The 20,364-nt window shown below is 34.9% G+C and overlaps 1 protein-coding gene across 13 annotated transcripts in view; it reads left to right on the forward strand.

Moving 5' to 3' along the window:
• SOX5 (SRY-box transcription factor 5) overlaps nucleotides 1-20,364 on the forward strand; it is a 1,040,220-nt gene that overhangs the window by 291,207 nt on the left and 728,649 nt on the right. For 10 of the 13 annotated variants that reach the window (XM_027594377.1, XM_035729355.1, XM_027594379.1 and 7 more), the window contains one exon: nucleotides 11,161-11,257. The exons of 1 other annotated variant lie outside the window; for it this stretch is intronic. The gene's annotated coding sequence lies outside the window, so the exon portion shown is untranslated. Of the gene's footprint in view, nucleotides 1-3,390; nucleotides 3,436-11,160; nucleotides 11,258-20,364 lie in introns of those variants that run through there. 2 more of the 13 variants (XM_027594386.1, XM_027594382.1) reach the window with 2 other exon arrangements.

Raw genomic sequence — 20,364 nt, forward strand, 5'->3', positions numbered from 1 at the left:
AAACAAATGATGTAATATATGGTGATTAACATAACAATAAAAAATAAAAAAAAAAAAGAAACACTAGAGACAGAGACCCACAGGGAATGGTCTCTCAGCATGGAAATTTGTATTTCTACAGAGTGGATTTGCAACTTTTGTCAGATTCCTTAAAGGGATATGTGAACTAAAAAAAGTTTAAGTCTCTAAATCCCTAATTCATTATTCAGAGTGATAACATACTTGAGAACACCAAAAGGTAAAGAGTAAGGAAACAAGATACCACATAGGAGATACCATATGGCATTTTTGTGATGGAAGGAATTTGCTACCCTAGAATCAGGTTTTTTATTTGGCTCTAATTAAGAATGGAACTTGGGGTGCATGGCTGGCTCAGTCAGGAGAGCGTGTAACTCTTGATCTCGGGGTCATGAGTTCAAGCCCCGTGTTGGGCATAGAGCTTACTAAAAAAAAAAAAAAAAAGGACTGGCACTCAGTCCATCAGTCCAGAGATAGCACCTGGGACCCTGTCTAATAGGAAACAGAGTGGAGAACTCTGGCTTTAGTGAAGAATGTGAATAGGGCAAGGACAAAAATTGACAGCTTTTTCTGCAAGGAGGACATTACTAATTATAATAATGCTTATTAAAATAATTTGCCACATACAAAGATAACCAGATTTATTTTTAAGATTGAATGTGCATTGTTGTGAGTTTTTGGTGTATGCTATACATAACAGGAAAGTCAAAGGTTATTCCCTTAACTCAAATAAATTTTCATTTTGATTTCATATTATCAAAATGTATGCTTCTGACTTTCCCCATTTGCATCACTTTATTTTCAACATTCTTATAAGCCAAGTGTTATAAATACCATGGCAAATTATTTTATGATCCATTTATCTCAGTAATGGTGACCTTTGTCACTTGAACCACTGTTCAATGTATTGTCAAACAGCAAAGATTAAGGCACAGGGCATTTTGTGGAATTAGTGACTACCCAAGAGCTTATAGCCTTGCACCAAACCAGTCATTAGTACTCAGCAAATGTTATGTTCTGAAAGCATTATTATGATTATGTAACAAAAATAAGAGACAAAAACAGATGGCTTAAATAAAAATACTGCTAATCCAGGGTTTCTCAACCTCGACACTATTTACGTTTTGGGCTGGATAATTCTTTGTTGTAGGGAGCTAGTCTGCGCACTGTAGGATGTTCAGAAGCATCCCTGGCCTCTACCCTTTAGATGCTCGTAGTAGCCACCCTTCCACCCCTGCACCTCTCCCACCCCCCAGGGTCCCAGTTAAAAATGTCTTCAGACAGTGCAGTGCAGAACATTCCCTAGGGGGCAAAATCACCCTCCATTGAGAACCAGTGTGCTAGTCCCAGTTTTAAAAGTGGGAATATTCAATCAATGAATGAGAAGGTAAATAGAGAGTATAGCATAAGCCTGATAGACATTCACCGCTTCCGAAGTAAATTTAGGCTTCCCTAGTTTGAGGGATTTCAAAATGACCTCTCTGCCAATTCCTAAAGTACTGCATGTGATCTGTTCCAGAGCACGGTGGACAGGAAAGAAGACTGGACTTGGGTTCTTGCCTTTTTCTGCTGCTTTGTTGTTTTGTGATATGGGGACAAGTCATAATTTGTCTGAGTTTGTTTTTCATCTGTAAGAGAGAGATCATCCCCTGTCATACCTACCTTGGAAAACTGCTGTGAGAATCAAATCAGATAGTGTGGGTGAAAATGCCTTGAAAAGGGTAAAGATCTCTATAATTGTTAGGATAAGAAAAAATAAAAATCACTTTGTTTTAAGAATTTCTCGAAAATTTTAGAGCATTCCTTGAAATAACCAGAGGAACCCCAGGGCACTGCAAAAAGGATTTGAGAATCACTTCTTTTGACGATGCCCTTTAGTCCTGCTTAGCTCACTTTTCTGTGTTCTTGGTTGCCATGTGCTTGAAGGGCTGGGACAGAAGGCGCGGTTGAAGGAGTAGTGGAAAGACTTGGCTGACAGCAGCAAGGAAGTAGCACTCAGTGTTCAAAAATCATAAGTACTTTGTTTATGTTTCCTCAGTAACCAGGGAGTATCTATAAATTAAGTAACTAGAGACTTTAAAAAGGAGAAAATACAGTGAATCTTGTAAATTTGTTAAAAAAGAGATATTGCTGATTTAAGTAAACTTGTATCTGATTTATGATGTTATGTGCCTTTTATTAACTAAAAATCCATTGTGGATTTTTGTAATAGCTTTATTATATAATAGCTTTATCTTTTTTGGTCAAAAATGAATATCCTTTACCTGATGCTAAACCTTTTTAATAATGAAGAATTGCCACAAACTTTTCTCCCCTGTTAAATATTTAGTGCTGACCTTCCTTGCCTGGAATTATGTAAAAATATATGCCTGATCTTTGAGAAATAGAATAACTTAGTCTCAGATTAGAATGGATCTTAAAAGCTCCATGATCCAATGTACTATTTAGTTCAGAAATCTTGTTCTTGGACCTCTGACAGATGGCCCTTCAGTGTCTGCTTGATCTTCTACCTTTCCTCAGTATAGAATATATTTGGACAATTTTGCAGATGAGGAAATGGAAGGCTACATAAGCTATGCAACTGTGTCCAAGATCACTTGGATAGCAAGTAGCAAAGCCAGAAAGTGACCCATTCTGTCTAAATCCAAAGCCCTTACATAAATCCTAAGTCATTTATTTGGCTTTGCTCCAACTAATCCTATTGTTGGGCAATTCTTTTTTTAAAAAAAGTTATTTTTCACAATGCACTGAAATCTACCTCTCCATAACCCTGCTGAGAAACCAAAACCCCAAAACAACACCTTGTTCTTTTGTTTGGACCATGAGACAATATATTCAGTCCACAGTTTCCAAATGACAGCCCTTCAAATCTCTTCTTGTACTTAATGATCAACCCCCCTCTCCTACTCCTAAATTTGATCTTTCAGCCTGAATGTATCATCTCCTAAATGTACCTGACTTAGCACACTTGTCACAGCCACTATATTTATGGTTGACTTTTTCTGGGTGTTGAGTACTTATACATTCCCCTACCTCTGGGATAGAAACCGGTTCTGAACCGCTATCTCAAGTAATCATCTCATCCTTCGTCACTGGGGCTTTACCTAACTTTGATTTGGGCACTCTGCACTTACTAACCATGTTTTCTTTTTTCCACTGCCGCCTCTTGTTCTTTGCTTGCGTCGGGATTGCTGCCACTAAAAATTACCAAGTATTGTGAACTCTCTTTAGTCTGGATAGTTTTATAACAAGACTTTATATTAAAGTAAGTTAAAGTGCAGCTTGGTTTGAGTCCATCATTTCAATTTTAAGATCTTTTTATATATTTTAAAATTTCCTCACAGATTAGAGTTCACATTTGATAAGCAAATCTTCATCAAGCTATATGATTACTGCATAATTATTCAAGTGTTTTGGGTAAGTTAAAATCATAAATATTATTTGTATCCTTTCCCATTAATTATTAAGCACATGTCTGTTTCAGAGAAATTTAATCTATATGTTTGATTCATAGTCCCATAATTTTTCAAAGTGTAATTTTGTAAGAGCCATCTAACATCAGTCATTTTTATGGTGTGTGTGAATGTGTGTGTGTGTGTGTGCACACATGCATTTGTCTTCATTCCTAACATCAGAAGGTCATGTTTTGTTATGAATAAACAAATGCCTGTATGTTAAACATGTCTTGTCTAAGACATAAACTTGGTTAACTAGTCTCTGCCATCTACCATTGGAAAAATGTATTTTCATGACAGGTTGAGCTACCTCCTTAAAATAGCTTAGGCAGATTCCTATGATGTTAGGCAGTGGGTAGAATTTCCAGGAGCAATAGTAGATCTCTGTTGCTTTCATTGGCCCATAGATTCAGACAAGTCAAAAAAAGAACAGGATATCAATAAGTAATTGACAGAAGGTATGGAATATGAATAGCTTGTCTGGTACATGAGTACATTATGAATATTACATATAGGGGGCCATAATTCAGGCATGGCAAATACTGGACCAGCATGCTATTGAAAAGGTCCTATACTTTGGGTAGCCTTGACCTGCTTCAAGGGCACTATGAATAAAGGATAATGGTTCTGCCAGTAGGTGATAAAAAGTAAAATAAAGTCAGCACTCTGTATGGTCAGGGTCCAAGCAAGAAGACAGGAACCACTGTGACTATTTTAAAAAGGGGCATGTAATGTTGAAAAATTGTTACACACTTACGATGATAAATTGTAAAAGCAACCTAGAGTTCAGCAAGAAGTTACTACCACCCTTATGCTGAAGACAAAAACAGGAGGCAGGGTTACCAAGGTTGCTGGAGGGAGGCTGAAACCATGGGGAGCTGTCTGGCAGGACATGGAGCCAGTTGGAGATGGGGCTCCTGCCTGAGATACCTGGTAAAACAGAGGAAGAGGGGAAGAACTTCAAACAGCAGAAAGTTGATCAGTGTTGAAACTTGAAGTTGGTTGATGGGGGTTTGTTTTCCTTGTGTCTCTATTTTGAATATGTAAATGTCTATATAAAATGTTTTTAAAAATGTAAATGAAGGAGAAAGAAAGTCCAAGGCACATTAACTCTCGTACACACACACGTTCATGCACACATGCACCCATGTACATGTGCACCATGGTGTCCCCCACCCCTTAGTTCATGTTCCAGTCTCCTCCCAGAAGCTGAACTCACCTGGAAGCCAACTGCCAGGGGAGTCTGGGAAACTTGTCCCACTGAGGTTAGCCCACGTCAAGATCAGCAGGGCAGGAGACAGGCAAAGAAAGGATCTAAAGCAAAGAGACTGGCAGACCCTCACCCAGGACTGATGAGGCAATGACTTTCTTCCTGCCATCCACACAGAGTCCTAGCTAGAACTGCCTGTTGCTCACTTTGATTTTCTGAACCCCTCAAATGTATCCTCTATCTAAACCTAATTTTGTTGCTCTAAAAGTGGGATTGGGACACACAGTTTGATTATTTGACCCAGCCTGTGCCACACTGAGCCTTTGGATAGTGCAATGTCCATATAACATACCAATTGAAATCTTTACCTTGCATAGAGAGGTAAAGGGAAATGATGATGATTAGAACTTTGACCTATTACATAGTAATAGTATTTGGCACACATTTATTGCATGTATTTGATAATAAGAAAAACCATACTCAAGTTTTTATATGTTCAGCCATGAAGACTGAAACTTAAAACAAAGCAAAATGGATGTACACTAGTTATGTAGTTATTAGAATTAACATATAAGATATTACTATCATATTGGAGTCTATCTGTACTGATTTTGTGTTAATAAATAGGTACGTGGTTCTCAAAAGTTTCTAAAGAAGCTGGGTTTTAAAACTAGAAATAACACTTTTCTAACCAAGAAAACTATAAAGTCTCTTTCAGGGCCTGCTGTATGGTTGTGTAGGTAATGCATTTTCTGAATGGCTCACCTAAGGGGACATCTATCTCTTATTTACACAAAGGCACTCAATGTGCTAGCAACAGGCCTGATCTTCCAACTCTGATATTATCAGGGGGACAGTATTGCCAGGAGAAGTTTCATGGTCTTCTCTAAAGAATTCTGACTTTTAGTATCCATATCAGGATTCTAAGAGGCCCCCTTGAAGAATATCTTGGCTCTGAGCCCAACAGGGCTACATGCTAACTTTAGATGTTCAGGTTTGCTATTTGCATTTATGCCAAGAATATTTATTTATCTTTACTACTTTCTTATTAATATGTATTAATCCTTTGTATAATACTAAAACCTTTAATTATATAAAGATCAAGATGGGGATCAGAAAGTGTGCTTCTGTCCCCAAATGATTAAAACAATGGCATGTTCTCAGTGTACATGTATTAATATGCCTTCATACTAATATACAAATTGTGCATTTTATAGAAGCTAAGGTATTTTAACAACTAGGTTAAAGAAACTTACATTAAGTCCCAATTTTAAATTTTTTTAAAATACAATTTGACTTACTTGTACAAAGCAGAGCCACCTATACACTGAGAAAGCCATTTTCCAATCAGGTCAAAATGGATGGGTTTTAAGGAGCAGATGGCCAGTCTTAAGCAGTAGTGAAGCTTGCAGGTGCTGGCCTCAGACTGGGTCCAAAACCCAGAGCTAGCACTGCCTTAAGTAACAGGTCAGGCTTTCTAACCTTTCTGTTTGTTCCTCCATGCTATGAAATGTACCAACCTATAGAAGTTTCTGTGAGGATCAAGCATAGTGGATCTAAGTGTGTAAAGCACTTAGAACAGTGCATGAGAGATAGCACTAAAAAAATCTTATTGAAGTTCATTTTTTTTATTTAAAAATGCAGACATTTTTTGAGTTATCATTTGTTTTCATATTTAAATTAGGTAATACATACTTCTTTTCCTAGGCTCTCTTAACACTGTTGCCTCTCACCTTATTAGCCCCTTATCTCTATCCTGATGCCCTGATAAATAGTCTTGAGCTGTTCTGAGATAGGTTTTTTTGCTGTTTTGTTTTTAATCTTAAACATCTACAGGGCATGTAGATGTTTTGATCTCTTGTTTATATATTCCTCAGTTATTCCTTTTTCTCATGTTCCTAAAAAATCCTACTTATTGATCATGCATATTCCCTTTGTCTGAGGAAGATGATATTAGGAAACAACATAGCCCAGTGCAGTGGAATTAAGATTTGGCTATGTATCTCTATAGCTCCTCCCAGTTTTAAAATTCCCCGAATCTCTGAAATTGAAAAATCAGAAATTTGAATAGGTGATGCATTTGAAATCACATCGGAACACAGCTTTTCCACACCCCCTTTTGGGGTGTATGTGTGTATGTGTGTGTTTACTCAACATGTGTATATTTTCCACTTTCCCCATCTGGCATCTGCTTTAACACCAGCTTTGCTAGCTGTTCTGTGTCAAGAGTACTTTAGCCTTTTCACTATGGAAGAAAAAGAAATGAAATAATATAAAAAAGAAAATCCTTCCACCAACCCCCGCCACCTCACTTTTTGTTTTGTTGTTTCTAAGCAAGTTTCTTGCCATTTACCTTTGCATTTGCATTGCTTATTGATTGGCAATTTTAAAATTGTTTATTGTGCTCTTTTGTTTCACTGTTCAAGAGCTAAAACAAAAGCTACCAGGCCCTTCGAGGTACACATTTGCATGCGGTGAGCGTTGCCGGAGGAAAAAGTAATTGCTAATGCATATTTATGTGGCACAAATTTGCCATTTGTTTATGCATAAAATTATCAATAGTGCAGGGCGGCCCAGCCGTAGAAAATGGTGACCTTTTTAGCTTAATAAATAGAAATCAGCTGTTATTGTGAAGAGATCAGCCATTTATTCTGTGTTGAGGGACATTGCCGGGAAAATGCAGATTGGGGCTGGCAATATCATTAAATGGAAGGCCAATGACCCTTTCGGTAGAGTCTATTATACTTTATCTAATAGGGGATAAATGGCTCTGGTTGGCAATTGGAATAAAGAACAACAGTTTTTTTTTTTTTTATTTCAATCTGTAATTTTATAACTATATGGATTTTAAGCCAGTAAAACTGAACAGGGAATCTCAGGCTGACCTGTTGCTAGAATTATCTCAAGAAGTATCTGTTTTCAAGTTGCTTTTCCTGTTCATTATTCTCTGACTATTTTGATTTGTACCTATTGAAACAAAGAGTAAGTCAAACGATGGTTTGTTTGTATTTTTTTTTTCCAGGAAAATAGATCTTCCTTTAGTTAATAGCTTTCTTCTTCCTTTTTTTTGGCCATACTTTTATCTTTGCACTGTAGATATTTTTGCGTTTTTCAGGGTTGCTCTGTATTTGATGTCTTTAAAAATACTAAAAGTAGAAGAATATATCTCTAAATAAAGTTACTAATAGATTGTAAATTGAGGGTTTTTTTTGTTGTTAAGCTAAACATGAGAACTTTGTAAGTGATAAAAAGGGCATTTGAAGCAAGTATGTGGGTCCTTTGCATTAAAGACTATTCTGTAAATATAAAACCTTCTCATCAGTATATATATATTTTCTTAATACATAAAAAAACCCCAACAAATAGTCACGTATCTTTTTTGGTTGTTTTCCTACTGCATCTGATAGAGGAAATGCCCTGGGTCTCACCAGAGCTGGTCTATGACTGTGGTTTAATGCGGTGTAATCTCACACTACGTTTACTTGGCTAATATCCCTTTGGTATATTATGAGCATTTCTGCCTTTCAGGATTTTTTATCCAGTTTTTTCAATCATTATAGAATTCACTATTAAATGAAAGTTATGTTTTTTTAATATTATGTATTAGTAGATGCACTCAAAATTTTATGTAAGTTATGAAACACGGTAACGAACAGAGACCTGCACAAGCACCTCAGAACATGGCGAGCTCTAGGAAGCGACCTGCATGCCCCTCCCTGATTGTGTTTCTTAACACAAGCTCGCCCCACCAGGTTTAAAGTTTCTACAATAGCAGGTTTGCAGCCACCAATCTTTCCCTCCTGCTGCACTTTAGTATGACAGTGCATTCTGCAGCATGTCACCAGAGTGACTGAGTAACCTTTTACTGGCAGAAATGGGTCTGTTGTTCCTTTTTAAAGTAGAGGGTGTAAATAGGATTCAGACACTAGGGTACATTAGTCCATAAAATGAATATATTTTTTATGTCATTTATAAGGTATTGATTTTAGGTCCATTAGATTCACAGTCCCTCATGGGAGAAAAAAACAATGATTTAATGGGTAGGTTGGAATTCCAGAAGGAAGCACAGCAGTAGTGATTAACCCCTTCTTCGGCTCCCTGCCCCATTATTTAACATGGTGGAGTAGCTGAGGACTCTGGGGGAGAGGGACAGTTTGGCATCTGTCTTCCTTGCAGTTTATGACGGATCACAAAACAGATTTCAGCTGGATTATTACTGTCTCTGAATGTGATAGAGCAGATCATTTTGGGTTGTTAAGAGCTGCTCCAATTTGTTTTTATAAGGTAGTTTTTAAGTTGATGAATGCGTTTTATTTTTACAAAACCTAGAGGATATTTATTTGGAAAGTCATAGTAATTTCTGATACTGCTTAGGGAGATCATAGAATACGAGGGAATAAAGCTTATATTTTTTTTAAAGAAAAAATTTTTATTCTCAACTCTAAGAAAGGAGAGTTCATGGTAGTGTCATGCCAGTTATATCCTTTCTTAGGCAAGTTTTGAGTAATATTTGTGAGAATGGCCATGACAGGAATTTTTTAAATAGGGTGTTTCCTGTCCTACAAATGCATAGAAAATTATTGGTTTACACAAGCCTCTTTTCTGATAAAAGGATGACTGAAATATCATTTCACTTCTATGTACAGAGCACTCATAATAATTCTAGTCAATTTATCCCAACTAATGTTACTACCACCTAAAAGGAATTTTCTCTTAGGCTGCTTTGGCAGTTACATTTTCCTTCTTAATGTATGAAAAAAAATTATAATATAGGTGGGAAATTTTTTAAAATTCTAATTATGTTTCCAATCATCTGATATACTGTATGTTAAGGCTGAATAAAATTATGCCAACTAAAGTTTGACTTTCTCAAAAATTGACCTGATGTAAAGAATATGGTATCAATAAACATTTTTAGAATTTTATATTTTATTTCAAGTTTTTCAAGTTCTGTGACAAAAATGTAAAAATACAGGCTCCCTCTTGTGGGTAAAATTACCACCTGTATATTTCTGTGTTGCCAACATACAGGATATGGCAAAATTTCTGTTTCATTTTTAAGTAAATTCTGTGTAGTCTCTTTATTCGGTCAGATGTGACATTTCACTTAATTGAAAAAAGTAGAGTTTAGGGTACTTTTTTAAGTAACATTTTTAATGAAAAGTTGTTTTTTTTTTTTTTAATTAGCAGACTATAGACAACCTTTATTTTACCGCAGCAGTATAATTTCTGATGTTCAAAATTTTTAATAACTTTTTTTCATTTTGGAATACTCTCCAATGGGATAATTAGCAAACTAATGAAATAATGTGGAGCCTTTTTTTTTTTTTGAGAGAGAGAGCGAGAGAGCGGGGGGTGGGGCAGAGTGGGAGTATGAGCGAGAGATAGGGAGAATCTCAAGCAGGCTCCACACTGAGCACAGAGCCCCATGCAGAACTCTGAGATCATGACCTGAGCTGAAATCAGGAGTCAGACGCTTAACTGACTGAGTCACCCATGCGCCCCAATAATGTGAAGTCATCAATGTGGCGACTTTTGGATTTCTGTGTTTATTAGCAAAAGTTCTAATACTGGAATGAAGTAAAATCTCCTCCTACCCATCATGCTCCAGATAGATACCATATGGTCATAAAACTCCTCAAATGCCATACATAAATCTTGTCATCAAAACTGAATAATCAATGGTGTAGTAAGAATGAACACTGAAGCATTACTCAGCTCTCCCTGAATTGAACTAATACTGAATAATCTGAGCTGGGACCAAGGCTGTGGCTATACCACCATATATGGGTTCCCTGCTTTCAGAAGTCTGATTCTTAGGAATTTCAGCTGAGTAGCAGAGTCCATTTCTACCAGCCTGGGGAAACGGGTAACCAAGCCAGAGCTCTTATGCACTTATGAAAGTGGCAAGAGCAGTATTTCTGAAGTCGAGCTAGGCAGTACAGTCCTAGACATATATAGCAAGAAACGTGAACGTAGAGATAGCTGAATGGCTCCCACTCAGCAGTTACCGTGCTGACTGTTGCTGTCAGACGTTTGAACAGAATCAAGGCAAGGACTTATGAGGACACCTGAAGATCTCTCATAAATCATTCCAAGAACTAAGAATTTATCTTAATGTTGCCCGTCCTAACGCATCTGTAAAATGGTTACATGAAAATCAGACAAAACAAACAACTTCTGAGGGGATTAATATATATATATGCATATATGCATGTAATATAATTTATATGTGTATATGTTTTTAGAATAATTCTGGTAGCATCAAAGTGTCCAATTAATGCCTATTTTCCCACAATAACTTTATTATATTCATATATATTTTATATACATTTATGTAAATTTACATATAGAAATTTATTTTGAAAACTTTGGAAAAAAAACTTTGGAAATCTCCTGCTTCCAAAAGTTCTATGTTGATACATTTACTAAAATGGAACAATGCACTGTTAATGGGTCTGCTTTTATTTTTTCTAGCATTCCTCTTGCTGATGACACAATTCCTGTGTGAATCTGTTTACAAGATTCTGAAAACTGAACAGAGAATTTTGGCACTGCACTGGGTAGGAAAAAGGTATATTCATAAAATACATAATATGCACCTCTGAAAAATCGATTACTACATTTGCTGCTTTACAAAAATGAAAGTTTATATGCCTTCTCTTATTTTTAATATATAAGTAAAATATATGACATATACATATTAAACTATAGTTTATAGTCTTTTATATTCAGATGACAACTGGATTTGTAATTATAATTTGGAAACTCATTATGAAGGTAATGTCTCTAAACTGGCAGATGATAGCAACATTTCTTTTATTTTCATTTTCTTAATGAGATATACTTTTCTTGAAGTTGTGAAAGCTTTTTTTCTCCATTGAAAAATGTTTTTTAAAACATTTCTTCCTGCTTTTTTGTTGTTGTTGCAAAAGAACTATTTTAGGTCACAAAAGGTAGGTCACACATTTTACAAAAACTGCCATAGGCTATTAAGTATGTTTTTGTAAACACATACAAAAATGGAGTGTTGCTCAGGCCAAACAGATATTTTCTAATTTGCTTAGCAGAAATATTTAGTGGGCATCTGTCTGTGAGCGCATTTATGAAATGCTTGTTTGTCTTTTCAAAAAAGTTATACTTTGGGAATAGGAACTGAAAGTTTGACCACAGACCTAGACTCCTATATTCCAGTGGTTGACTGACTATCATGTGGGTGACAGCAGAACAGGTTGGAGGTAAGGGATCCTTTGTTTAGAAGTTTGTCAGTAGTAAGATGGAAAAGGAATTCTTTGTTTATTACTAAAAAGAATTATGGAAAAATGGTCTTTTTTGAATAGTGAGCTAAAAGTTATTTATTCACTAATCCACTCTTAAGGTCTTATGACTTACGTTTTTAGAACTTCAAGATGCAAGTTTCTTTGTGAAAACCTTTAGAATCAATCGTAGTTGTTATCTTCTTTAAAAATTGTTAAAACCTAAATTATATCCTTAAATTATTTAAAATAAGACTTCATATATCACAGACAAATGACATGATAAAATATGGAAGAAAGCATTGTGAGTAATGGATTTTTATGTTAACAGAAGTGGAATAAGCCACAAATGGATGATTGTAAATATGAAACTTCTGTAGTTTTACCAGTGAAAACACCAATATCAATACAATTAGAAGGCAAATGTAAATCTGGGGCTACTTCTAATAAATATTGCCAACGTCACCTGTAAAGAGCTGTTATTATAAGAAGGCACTGACTTCTTAATTTAAAAAAAGATAAAATGTAAGAACAAATAATTAATGAAGAATACAATTCTAATACAATACACTAATAAAAGAAATGCAAGGCTACATTACTATCTAACCAGTAAAAAGCAGTTTGGAATGATAATGTAACAAGAATGTGGGGAGGGGCGCCTGGGTGGCTCAGTCGTTAGGCCTCTGCCTTCGGCTCAGGTCATGATCCCAGGTGGGATCGAGCCCCACATTGGGCTCCCTGCTCCGCGGGAAGCCTGCTTCTCCCTCTCTCACTCCCCCTGCTTGTGTTCCCTCTCTCGCTGTGTCTCTCTCTCTGTCAAATAAATAAATAAAATCTTAAAAAAAAAAAAAAAAGAATGTGGGGAGATGGGTGCTTTCAATACTGTTGGAAAAGGGTTATATTTGTTCAACTTTCCAGGAAGTGATTTGGCCATCTCTGGTATGAGCCTTAAATGTTTCCAAAGCATTCTATGCAACATTTCCACTTCACTAGTTTGGAAAACATTTGGTTACAAGTAATCCAAAATAGTTTTTAAAAAGATGGAAATTTACATTTTCTCTTTGTGAAATCTGTGTAAGCAGTTTAGTGCTGGTTGGGTGGTTCCATAGTCATCAGGGACCCAGATCCTTTGTCTCTTGCTCTGTTACTCTGAACACGTGGCTTTTACCTAGTCTTTTAGAATATCCAGAATTGGTATTCTAGTCATCATGTCCATGTGCTAGCAACAGGAAGGAAATATTACTAGGAGGAGATCATGCTCCCGCCCTTTAAGGAAATCTTCTGAAAAGTGTTCACACCCCTTCCATTTACATTCCGTTGGCTAGAACATAGTAATACAGCAATGCCATACTTAAAAAGGCTAGAAAATGTAGTTTTTATTCTGGGAGATGAATCTGGGAAAGTTATTATAGTGGAATAATAAGAGACTGGATATTAGGGACCAATTAGCAGTATTTGACAGTTTCACTTCCAGGAATCTAACTTAATGAAATAATAAAGAGACAAAATTGATATAAATATATTTGTTCATTTTCATATATTTATAATGGGAAGAGTTTGATATTGACTAAACTGTCCAGCAATGGAGCAGTAGTTGGATAAATTTGAGTACATTTGTATTATACAGTCAAAATATTTTTAAAGAATTTTTAAACTCACATGAAATTATGCATAATGTAATATTAAACAAGACAGAATCCACACTAAAGATACATTGTATTTGTAAATTTGTGTGTGTACACATGTACATGCACACACAAATATACACTCACTTATAAATATGTATTACAAATACATACAAATTAACAAGAAAAATACCTGAAAGTTAGTACATCAAATATTAGCTCTAGATCATGGAATTATGAGCAGTTTTAATTTTCTTCCTAGTTTATACAATTATTTATTTATTTATTTTTATTTATTTATTTTTTTAAAGATTTTATTTATTTGAGAAAGAATGAGAGAGAAAGGTCCTAAGTGGGGGGAGGGGTAGAGGGAGAAGCAGACTCCCCACTGAACAGGGAGCCCGCTGTGGGACTCGATCCCAGGACCCCAGGATCATGACCAAAGGCAGATGAGCCACCCAGGCAACTTACATAATATTTTAAATAACAAGTATGATTTCATACTAAAATTTGAAAATATAAGAAGTATGGAATCCAAAAGGTTTACCTATTAAAAATAATAAATATGTCTATTCAAGAAGAAATGAATCAGCTTAGCACCCATCCTTTTTGACCTTTTCCTGAAGTCAGGTTGCAATAAGCTTTTCTTCTCAGTAGAGCCATACAATCACTCAGAAATCTTAATCACATTGCAGCCCCCTGCCTCTTTTAGGTTAGGGCAGTTTGAAATACTGTGTTGCAGTTCAATGGCATGGGACAAGCACTGGCATGGGAAAGTTATTGGTAATCATGCCTATTTCAAAGGCAAAGAGCAAAATTTTAAAGATTTCTCTCTCTTGTGTGTGAGTGAAAGAGGTTAAGTATTGCAGTTCTGGATTAAGAATGTTTCCTTTTTTATGTGATAAAAAATTTTAAAAAAGTAGAATGTTAAGGGAATATTAAAGAAATGAAAATTTAACTCAAAGCTAAGTGAAAAATCAAATTAGAGAGCAATTCATCAGAAATTCTTTGCAGAAATTGGAGTGAGAGCATATCCCCCCTGACCCTAAGCTGACTTTACTGTTTGGAATTTATAAGAGAACTATAATGTTGAGAGGCTTAGACTTTGGAGACACATTGTTTGAATTCAGATCCTGATGGTACCACTTATGGTTGTCTACTGTTGGGTGTGTTCCTTAATCACTGATTCCTCATGTGTAAAATGTAAATAATAATAGAAGACACTGTACCCTGCAAATATTTATCACATGGACACTGGTGTAACTACACTGATTAAACAAAATAGACTTTAAAGCCCAAACCATTACTAGAAATAGAGTCACTTTGTAAATAACTGAAGTTTCAATGCAATAGGAAGATAAAATAATTTAAAATCTAAATGCCCATAATAATATAATCTCAAAATATATTAAGTACAAATTGCCAAAACAGCAAAGATAAATAAGCAAACCCAGAATAACATTTTAACCCACTTCTTTTTTTTTTTTAAGATGTTATTTCTTTGAGAGAGAGAATGAGAGAGAGAGAGCACATGAGAGGGGGGAGGTTCAGAGGGAGAAGCAGACTCCCTGCTGAGCAGGGAGCGTGATGTGGGACTCGATCCCAGGACTCCAGGATCATGACCTGAGCCGAAGGCAGTCGCTTAACAAACTGAGCCACCCAGGCGCCCTAACCCACTTCTTTTAGTAATTGATGGAATAAAGTAGACAGAAAAAATCAGTAAGGATATAGAGTTGAAAGACAAGATTAAGAAACTTGACCTGATAGGCATATACAGAGCCTTGCATACAACTACAAAACTCACATTATTTTGAAGAAGACATGGAAAAATTATAAAAATTGATTGTATGTTGAGTCATAAAATAGGTCTCAACCATTTTCAAAGAACTGGAATCATACCAGTTTCACTAGAAATCAAGTTGCAAATAAAAAAAGTATGTGGCTAGAAATAAGTTTCAAGATTCCAAAGAAATCACAATAGTAATTTTAAATATTTTAAACTAACCAAATTGAATTTTTTACATGTAACAATTATAGAATACCTATAACAAGGACTTCCTGGGAAAATTGTATCTTAAATAAATGTACTAGGAAAAAGAAAGAGTGAAAATAAGGAGACATTTCCAAAAAGCAAAAACAAAAGCAAAATAAACCCAGAGTAATAAAATCAAGAAGTCAATTAAAGCAAGAACATAATTAGCAAAGTGGGAAACAGTCACATGGAGAGGACCAAGAAAGCCAAAATTGATTGTTGCAAAAGATGAATAAATTTTCCAGTACTCTGATGAGACCAAACAAGAGAGCAAGTGATAAAGGGCAAATAACCAACATCAAGAATGACAAAGGCTACATCATAACAGTTGTGTAAAGATTAAACAGACAGTAATGAATATTATGAACTTTATGTTACCAGCCTCACACTGGTAGATATGAAGAATTGGATGAATGGTCAAATTCCTAGAAAAATACAATGTAGCAAAATTTACTCAAAAAGAAAGGGAGAACCTGAATAGTTCTATAACCATTAAAGCAATTTAGTTCAGTAATAAAAAAAAAAATCCTCCTATAAAGAAAATTCCAGACCCAGGTGGCTTCACAGACAAATTCAAGGAAGAAATGTCTAATTTTACATAAGTCTTTTTCAAAAACTAGAAGATGTGATAATCCTAAAAACTTACTTTATATATAAAGATCATACAACCTTGATACCAAACTTGACAAGTATGATATGAAAAAGTACATTTACAGGTAAATTCCTCTCATGAATATAAGTGGAAAAACCATCAACCAAATATTACCAAATCAAAATGAGCAATATTTAAAAAGGATCATTAATCATGACCAAGTTGGTTTTTATAGAAATTCTAGGTTTGCTAACATGTAAAAAAATCAATCTATATAATACAGATTAAAGAAAAGTATCATATGATCATTTCAATTAATACAGAAAAAGCATTTAATAACATTCAACATCTATTTCTAATTTTTAAAAAGTTTTAGAAAACTAAAAATAGGAAAGCATTTCCTTAATGTGATATAAAATACCTATAGCAAATATAAATCATAATAGTAAAAGTTGGAAACTTCCCTTTTGTGATCAAGAACAAGACAAGGATATTTTCTATCACTCCTGCTATTTAGCATTTTTTCTGGAGATGCTAGCCAATGTAGTAAGGCAAGATAAAGATATAGAGTTATTATTGGAAAAGAAACAACCAACTGTCATATTGGCAGATAAAATGAATTAAAAAGAGTGTTTAGCAAGTTTGATGCATACAATATAAGAAATCAACTGTATTTCTATATATCAGCATCACTTTTTACCTCATGGTTTTTTTTTTTTTAAGATTTGTATTCATTTTAGAGAGAGAGAGAGAGAGCTCACACATGCAGGGGAGGGAGCGGGGAAGGATAGAGAGAGAAGCAGGCTCCCTGCTAAGGAGGGAGCCCCACAGTGGGCTTGATCTCAGGACCCTGGGATCATGACTTGAGCTTAACCAACTGAGCCACCCCGGCACCCTTACCTCATGTTTAATAATAAGAGATATGTATTATTTCTATGTGGAAAATTGTGAAACTTTAAGAAATATTTTCAAGGCTGAAATAAATGATGTTCATGGTCTAAAAGATCCAATATTGTAGAGATGCCCCTTACTGTACCAAAGTACAGTAAGTACTGTACTCAATTCGGCAGTACCAAATTGATTTATAAATACAGTGTAATCACAAAGAAAATGTCAGCTGGTTGTTTTATCTTTGTTTCTTTGTTATTTATTTGGATAGTTTTTTAAGTGTGTGTGTGTGTGTGTGTGTGTGGTGGGGGACAATGTGACAAGTTGATTCTAGTGAACAAGACAAATAGTAAAGACACTCTTGGAAAAGAAGGAATGGATAGGAGTATTTGCCTTGCTGACATTATAAAACTGTTAATTGAAAAAACGTGGTATTGTGGTAGGGGTAGACAAGTAAGCAAATAAGTGAGACTAGAGAACACAGAAACAGACTCTTGCATATATGGGCACTTTATTTACAATAAAGTTGGTACTGTAAAGCAATAGAAAATAATAGACTTTTTAATACTTAGTACTGGGAAAATTGATTATCTATGGAAAAAACAAAATTTACCTCACACCACACACAAAAACCAATATCAGTTGGTCACAATCTAAGTGTAAGAGGCAAAAAGAATCTAAGAGAATCTAAGAAAATAACTTTATGACTTGGGAGTAGAGAAGGATCTCTTAAATGAAGAAAGCACACATCCTACATTATTTTTAAAGACTTTTTTTTTTTAAAGATCTATTTATTTGACAGAGAGAGACACAGCGAGAGAGGGAACACAAGCAGGGAGAGTGGGAGAGGGAGAAGCAGGCCTCCCACGGAGCGGGGAGCCCAATGTGGGGCTTGATCCTAGGACCCTGGGACCATGACCCTGAGCCGAAGGCAGACACTTAATGACTGAGCCACCCAGGCGCCCCTAAATAGGCAATTTTTTTACAGAGCACTTTTAGGTTCAGAGAAGTATGAGCAGACAGAACAGAGATTTTTCGTATACCTCCTGGTACCCCCCCAACACATTCATAGCCTCCTTTATTAACATATCCTACCAGAATGTACTTTTATTTTTTTTACAATGTATAATTGACACATCATTATTGTCCAGACTTCATCCTTTACATTAGAGGCTACATTACTTTATTGTTTATCAGAAAGCACCATAAAAAGAGAGAAAAGACAGGACATGGAGTGGTAGAATAAATTTGCAGGACATCATTGACAAAGATCATATCCAGAGTAGATTTTTAAAAACTATAAATCAATGTAACAATTCATACAATCTAATAAGAAAATGGGCAAAAGAAGAAATCCAAATGGCCAATAGTATGTCCAAATGTCCAAACATATTTAAAAGTGCTTAATATCAGTAGTATTCATGGAAATACAAATTAAACTTATAATGAGATCCCACTATATGTGCTTCAGAATGGGGAAAACTAAAATAGCTAGCAGGTCAAAGCACTGGCAAGGATGCAGAGTAATAATCATTTATACAGTGCTGGTTGGGCTATCAATTGGAGCAACCAGTTTTGGGTATAATACCTAATAAAGGTGAAATTTATATCCCCTGCTCAAGCATAGCAATCTTAGATATATATCCCAGAGAAATATGTACATATGTGTTATCAGGAAATATGTATAAGAATGTTCACATGAGAAATATTTGTATTTGCCAAAAATTGGAAATAATTATCATCAAGGTGGAAATTTATAGAATAGTCAATGAGATATTGAAAAGCAAAGAAATACTGAAATATTGAAAAGCAAAGGAATACTACTACAAGAGCCAGGGAGTCCTAACTTCTAAGAATAAGGAAAGAAGCTGAGCTGAGGGAGGAAGTATTTAGGTTTAGGGGGAACTTTGGATCTAAGGGAGAGTGCCTGTAATGTCCTAGGTGATGGTTATGTAGCTGTGTGCTGTCTTATTATTTGCTAAACTGTAAATATTATATACATTTAATCATAATAATTAAGTATTAAAATAATACAGCAAATAGTTATGATAGTTTTTACTTATTTCTTTAGTGGTATGTATTATATTTTAGGAGGGAAAATATGGTTGCAAATAGTGTAGATTAAACTGATACATCTTTGAAATTAGGTAAAACCATTTAAGGTACTTGTAAAGAAATGAAAATGAAGAATAATAGGATAGTAAAATAAGCAATTATTCTTTCTATTACTTGTTCTAAGAAATGTAATGAAGGATTAAGACATTGCCATTAGATTGAAATGAAGCAAAATGTTTTCAAGCTATAAAATTACGGTTATTTTATTTATATATACTTTAAAACACATTGTAATGTTAAAATATCCTTTTGCACATATCAACAATACCCACAAAAAGGCTTCATTGAATATCAGATTTTATATTCCATTGACCAAAAATAAGCACCTTACATAGGTGTTGTGAATCCAAGATTTTTTAGAGGTAAATTGAGGATAGTGGTTAGTTATACCATTGATGGCAGTTATTTTTGCTTTGCTTATCTCCTTCTGTATTAACATTATTTTAAAATGTCACTGCATTTATAGTTATTTGCTTTAACCATTTAGCTAGTTAATAATTTGTGATCTAATGCTATTTGTACATGCCTTTTGGTCACCTGTCTCTTTTACTTGCAAATAAGCAAGCTCTTTGCTTTAAATTTTTTCCCTAATCTAGATAGTAAAACTCTTTATTGCTTGAAAAAGGAAAATAATTCCAATATATTGCAAATTGTCAAGTGAGTTCTTTATAATTAAAGATTACTCTGCAATATACAATTTTTAAGGCATTTATCCCGACAGGGTTCACTGGCCTTTGAGAATGAGCCACTTTGTTGACAAATCTATCATCTAAATTGTACAACATTAATGAGAACTCTGAGCAGCACACTCTTACATTTTAATGTAGGTGGCAGTTTAAGGGAAGAAACAACAACAACAAAAACCACCACCAAAACAAAATACTGAATGTGATTGAAGTTGATTTTGATAAGGTCTGCCACCTGTGGATAAAAATGTGCATTACTCTGAACACATAATAATTAAGAAGACTGAAAGGTCGTAGGAAAATCCAATGACCCTCTGAAATCAAAACATTGATTATTATTTTTTTTTCATTGGTTATTATTTTTAAAAAAAGAAGAAGGCACTGATTGATTTTTACAGTTAAATAAATCCAGGGCTTATGATACTACTTACTTGCACAACCAACTGTCCATGCTCTACAGCCTCATCCACAGTTCTGTAGTACCATA

Source organism: Zalophus californianus, chromosome 9, assembly GCF_009762305.2.
Source record: "Zalophus californianus isolate mZalCal1 chromosome 9, mZalCal1.pri.v2, whole genome shotgun sequence".
Taxonomy (NCBI): Eukaryota; Metazoa; Chordata; class Mammalia; order Carnivora; family Otariidae; genus Zalophus; species Zalophus californianus.